Below are 6544 nucleotides of genomic sequence, written 5' to 3'. Positions count from 1 at the left end.
ACCACCAGAGCCCTGGAAATGGCTCAGCTAAATGGAATGAAGCTGTCATTAATGTTATTAATTACCTCTGCACTTCCCTGCACTGACAAGTCAAACTGTCTGCCGTGAAAATGTCTACTGATGCAACTGCGTTATTATCTGGCGCACCTGCTATTGATTAGCTGTTGTTTCCTTGAAAAACTTTAAATTGCAACAATGCCTTTGCCATTTTTTTGGAGTAACTCCAGTAATACCAGTGCATGTTTTTTTGTTTTTATACACCATGACTCTGATTAGTGTTGTGCAGACATATCTTGTATTTTAATCATGAAACAAATTCAATCAAATAACCGCAGAAAATTCTCAAATTATTTGTGCAGCAGTATCCATTTCTCTGTTGTTCACCCAAATATTAAATGCAAACAGAAACTCTGAAGAAAATGCTGTTTTTGTTAGATTTCAACCCTGGTTTAGTGCAAATCAGCCAAATTTACATGAGATATTTGCAGAAAACCAAGCAGGTAGAGAAATCCTTGTATTTTTGTTTCTTGAAAACCAAATACATACATACAATATTTTGTTGTGCGACCACATTATATGTCTTTGATTGAGATTTCTCGTAAAAAGTCGTGTTTAAGGTAGGAGGGGGCGACGTGGCAAAAATGTCATATCATGAATTTTTCAAGTAGGATCATGATCCACGATCTTATCACAGTTTTCATGTTGGTTTTTAAAGATTATTTTGCAGGTTGTTTAACAGTACTCAAGATTCAAGATTCAAAAAACTTTATTGTCTATTAGGTCAGGGGCTCAAAAACAACATAAAAATATACACCCACAAAAGACTCTTATAAAATTACATTAAAACAGAAACAATTCCATAAATAAATAAGAGCAGTTGTGCAATGCTCCATTAAAAAGTAGTGACGAGTCTATTTGGCCTTGTTTAAAATGGATATTGCAGTGGGAAATCAAACTAACAGTACAACCAGACTAATTTCACAGCTGAAAAGCAAACAGTTGATGTTGTGTAGAACCATTAATGTGTTGTTTTCGGATAATTAGGAGGATGTGCACAGTTAAAAAAAGGCACCAACACAGAACAGCTGACATCATGCTAGCTTGTGGCATGACAGAAGTTAGTGCTACCAGTTGACAGGCAAGCTAACCACTAAATGGTGGTGTTTACCTGCAGCCCAGCAGTCAGTTTAACATGATGTGCAGCAGGTGAGCTTCCTAGCAGGACATTAAAACTGCTGTAAAACCATAAAACCAGCAGATTGGAGATGTTGTATGAGGCCATGTCGGTGATGTTACCCGTTAGCCTCCTGCTAGCAGACTGTGCACTGTCGCACAATACTAATGATCGCTCTGTAAAGGCGTAATGGAGACATTTTAATTGTTCACGATCTAATATTGTCATACCGCACACCCCTAGTTTAAGGTAAAGTCATATTTGTTTTGTCACTACAAACTTCCTTGTGGCTCATGTGAGGCCACATTCAGACTGATATTAGCCCTGCATGAAATAAATACACCCTCAAGCATCTGGGGCAAAATGTGTTAAATCTACACCTGAATAATTCACAACTTTGCTTTGAAAAGTGCTGTATAAATAAGTTTATTATTATTATTATTGTTCAGATTAGCAGGTGTCATCCAAACAGCAAAACAACATGTAACAGAAAGTACAAGATGGGCAGATTTCTGACACGTAAGAAAAGAAATGCAGATGATGCTTATCAAGCAAAGATGTCAGATTACCTCAATCTATCAAAACTAAAGTCATAAAAATATGATGAAAATAATGCTCCACTGTGCAGAGAACATGCTCACTGTCAGTGTGAAAGGGGAGCAGGGGAGACATTTGTGTCTTTTATGTGTAAAAACTCTTGACAGGATGCTTCAAACTAACTAGTTCATATGAACTGGCGTCCGACCACATCTAAAGTCAAAGTGTTTCTGCCTGTTCTGAATGTCCACATTCGAAGGCGGGATGAAAAGCCATTGAGACACGATGAGTCATATAAATGTGGATAATGGTGCACACTTTCAGACAGTCTCTCCTCTCCAAAGATATTCATGGTGTTGTACTCGGTTGTTCACAACTGGCCAATTGCTGCTTGAAGATGACCTCATTGTCTGCTTAAGAATTGACTGATGTCTTAACAGAGCTGACACGCCATTTTAGCAAAACCGGGCCCAACAACAAAATCAGAGAGTGTGCCTTTAAGTAGATGGAAAAAATGATTAATTTTTCCATGTGGAGGTTGATCTGCTAGATTTAGAAGAACAGCCACCAGTTAATCAGTGCCACAGCTTGAGCACCATGACTGCAGCACAGAGCTGGTTATATAATGTATGACTGTGGGATTCCCAGCAGCTCTGCCTCCTCCACTCAGCCGTCTGAGGAGAGGAGGGGGGCTGCAGAATGGATGGCAGCAGAGGGAGGAGGGTATTGATGTTTGTGATTGTGATCATGAGTGTGAAGGGCTCAGGTTGGCCACCAGCTCCTTCACTCTTCAATAATCCAATAATTACAGGCAGCATCTTAACAGGGGATCCCTCTGCTGTTGCTGCTGCTGCTGCTGCTGCAGCCGGGCTGAATGCAAGTCACGTCTGTGCAGCCTGTTTGCACAAAATCTGAGTGCACAGTATTGAAAAATTACATTTCAGAAACACCTCCCTCCAGGCAGAGTGTTCCCGTTTCTCTGGATAATGAGAAAACACTTTTTATTGGGACTATTATTTCAGTAGAAACTGTTATACAACCAGAAAACTGTAGACGGTGAGATCTGTGTACAAAGTAACTGTCAGGTGGCTCCTTCAGACTCAAGTCGCCCCCGTGGCTTAATTTTCCCATCCTGTTCTGATCACGATTTCTTCTTCTTGTCTTTGGCTCTGATGAAGAAACAGTAGTGTGTAAACGTTGGTCTGTTTGCACTATTACAAGCTAGAATATAAGCTCCAGTGCTTTTTTCCTCTGCAGTTTGCTGTCCTCATTCTGAGAAACACCTGATTCAGCTGCACATGATGCATGGAGAACCCCTTTTCACATCATTTCTTGTCCTGTGCCGAATCAGCTTTACCTTGACTACGTCTGTCTGCAAGACACGTCTGATGTATGCTCGAGGCATACAACGGTACGTGATGTAAACCAGTGTGTGTTGCACTTAAAGGTGACATATTATACCCCTTTTCCACAAGTTAACACAGCTCCCTGGGGTCTTAATAAAATATATCTGACATGTTTTGGTCAAAATATCACAAGGATCAAGCACCACAGCAGCCTTCTCATCCTGTCTAAACAGCCCTGTTCAGGACGGCCGGTTTGAGTGTCTGTTCCTTTAAATGATAATGAGCTGATGCTCACCTCACCTCCCTCTTCCACAGGGTGTACCGATGCGACTCACGCCACCATAGCAACTGTTGAGCATGAACCCTTGGAGAAACATGGCTGCCAGAGAAAACATAGCAGTTCCACCGTATATGTTTTAACCAGAGTCAGATCCTGAGCAATAAGAGGCTCTTGAACAAGTTCAAGCATCAAGGACGTTTCTGAATGTTTAGTTATTAACTTTATGTCACTTCAACATTTCTTTTTGTATGAGGATACGTTGCCGGCTGTGGTGGCTGTTTGTGTTGCAGACAACCCACTGCTAGTGACTCCATTTATAAAGTGTGTGCATGTACCTGTACTAGATATAAAAGGACGGCGTGTTTAGAGGATTGTGGAAAAATGAAAATGAGGCTCCACACACTATTGATAATTAATGTTTATTTATCAAAAGCTAGTATTCTAGCATATAAATGAATGCAAGTAACATAGATGCCATTAAGCTATTCCTGTTAGCTCAAACGCTGTCAGTAAGAGCCAGCAATGTTTTCCCGATAACAGTACCTGCCAATTGGCCAATCAGGGGGTGTAGGATTGTCTACCAAGTTCTCATAACTAGTAGTAATGTATGTTTACCAGTTATTACAGTGTTTAAATATTATGTACTTATTAACATGAACTTTATTAAATCGTTGCATTTGGTTACCTATGTCCTCATTAGTAACAAAACATTCAAATAAACTACACCTGCAATGTTGTCACTTTTTTAATCTCTTTCCTGGCACAGGTGTATTTGTGGGAATTGTGCAACAAAGCTTACAAAGTCTGAGAATGTCTGCTGCAGGGAGATACCACAGGTAGGATGAATGCTTGATGAATGAAACTATAATAATGCCATCATTATCTTTTCTACATTACATGACTCTTACCTTTTCAGATTTACTAGGTTACAAGAAGACTACAGCAGCCTCAGAACCAGCCATCATGCACGGTGGATCATCTCGGCCTAAAACCTGTGTGTTTGAATGTGTTGTCGCTACAGAATGCATTCAATATTTATAGAGCGGACTATAGTCTGCAGGGGAATAGAGCAGTAAGTATCTTTTATGAATATAAATTGTCAATTATTATTGTAATCAGGTTGTAGCAGGTCTAGCATTTGCATGAAAAATATGGCGCACCTTTGCAAAGGTAGTTTTCTGAAGTAGGCAGCCCACAAAAAAAAACTGACTGGGTTGTTTCAGTTTGTGTGTTAGTAAACACATCAGAGACCTAAATGTATGTGCACAAGCATCAAAAAAGTGAGTTTTTCATAATACGTGACCTTTAAAGATGCACTGTGTGAGTTTTTGATCACTAGTAGTTCTATGGAGCAATGTTTTTATGACTGAGTCCCTGTTTTGTTTGTATGCATGAGGACGCATATGCAGGCCCAAAGCATGTGGGTGACATCGTTCACTTTCCTGTCAATGGTTTCACACTATTCCATTGATCCACAGGTGGCAGTTATGTGCCAAGATACAAAGCAATGTGTCGACAAAGGCAGAGACTGCTTGCAAGTTAACATGAATTGGATTTAAATAATGACGGTTTCAAAATTATCATTAAAAGTGTTTTATGTGTTTTATGAGGAAGGAAATGCATTCAACATGATACGTTTTGGTGAGAAACAGAAACTTTCTTTGATTACAGTAAAACTCTGCAGTGCACCTTTAAGTCTAGAGTTGTTTTATATATTTATTATTTTCAGCAAATCTCATGAAAGACCAAAACCAAAAATATGTTGGTCTGTCTCTCAATACTTTATGACTTCCCTACTCTGTCTGCGGCACACAGACCCAAGCCCACTGGTTCCCACCGAAGACTTAAATCTTCAAAAACGGCTTTGGATACAAACACAATACTTAGTAGATCAATTAATTGTTGGTTTTGGTCTCTTAATCAGATTTCTTGACGATAAGAAAAATATAGAATATAACCAGACTTATCCTTTACAGTTAGAATTATGTTAGAGTACAGATTGATGTTGTAGTTGTGAGCAGCTATAATGTCACAAGTTTAGTGCAAACATGAATGTGTGTGCATGTGCATATAAACATACATACTGCATGTTGAGTGCTGCATGTTCCTTCTGCTTCTCAGAAGTGGCACGCATGGTCAAATATGTATGGCCATAAGAGCAAAACCTTATATGACTTATACATTATTCACACAGTGACATCAGTTTCTCACAGAAGCACAGAGCAGTTAAAAGATGTCTGCCCTCCTTCTTCTGATTCTGCAGCTTGTCTTCACATCTGAATCTACAAAACTCCAAAAGTACAGCTCAACTTCTTAACAATTTCTTATTAGACATAGTCTTAGTACTCTAAGAAAAATGTTTACTGAAATTGTAGTATTTTTACTCCATTGTATTGGTATTTTTAAAGATATGAATACTTCTTCCACTGTCCATAACCTATATAATATAACTTTACTCTTGTTAAATAGTTGATCATTCAGCACTACATGAACCATTATTAACATTTTTATGTGCAGAATTTTCCTTCAGACACTCGTCTGATTTTTTTGGTGAAAGTCATAAAAGCAATAAGCCCCAAGAGGCTGTGGTTTACAGTGATTTTAGAACAGCTAAGGGGCGTTGTTAGGCATGACACGGAGCAGAGCCGCGGGGCCTATTGCTTTTATAAAATGGTTAGTACATATACCTGGCAAGGTTTCATAAAATAAACACAGCAACAAAAAATGCAATAATTTATTGATAACAAATAATCATCCTTCTGCCATGCAATGTTCTTCAGTTCTTCAGCGACATTTAGCAGAATGGTTGCCAAGCAACATACAGACGCAGCTACACACAGACACAGTGGAAAGCATGCTTAAAGATGAGGTGATTTATCTGGATATCGTGATTAATTGTGCAATTGTTGAAGTAGTGTTCAATTATGTTAGCACTCTTCTTTGTTGGTACAGGGGTATTTGATTCTGGACAGGTGCGTTTTATTGCAAGGTGCCAGAAGCAAGGATATTGCTCCAGCATCTACAATTGTTATAGTTTGGACGCCAGTAAGGTTGCAGGGATAGTTCACATTTATGCCCCATCATCACTGATATGATCTCTCTTGCCTCTAGGCCAACATCAGAGAGTTCCTGTACAGTGGTGCTTTGTAAGCAGTGGTTGGGGTAGATTGTCTCAGTGCCAGCTGCTTTACCAATTTGGGCAACACA

General features: G+C 39.2%; 1 long non-coding RNA gene across 1 annotated transcript; it reads left to right on the top strand.

Annotated features, from left to right (window-relative positions):
• Positions 1-823: 823 nt before the first annotated feature.
• Positions 824-5426, top strand: LOC121894198. Its single transcript, XR_006095502.1, has 4 exons — positions 824-1206; positions 2969-3122; positions 4104-4173; positions 4254-5426. It is a non-coding gene; the product is annotated as an uncharacterized LOC121894198 (long non-coding RNA).
• Positions 5427-6544: the final 1118 nt, after the last annotated feature.

Source organism: Thunnus maccoyii, chromosome 3 (assembly GCF_910596095.1).
Source record: "Thunnus maccoyii chromosome 3, fThuMac1.1, whole genome shotgun sequence".
Classification (NCBI taxonomy): Eukaryota; Metazoa; Chordata; class Actinopteri; order Scombriformes; family Scombridae; genus Thunnus; species Thunnus maccoyii.
This window is presented reverse-complemented; position numbering and strand designations above follow the sequence as displayed.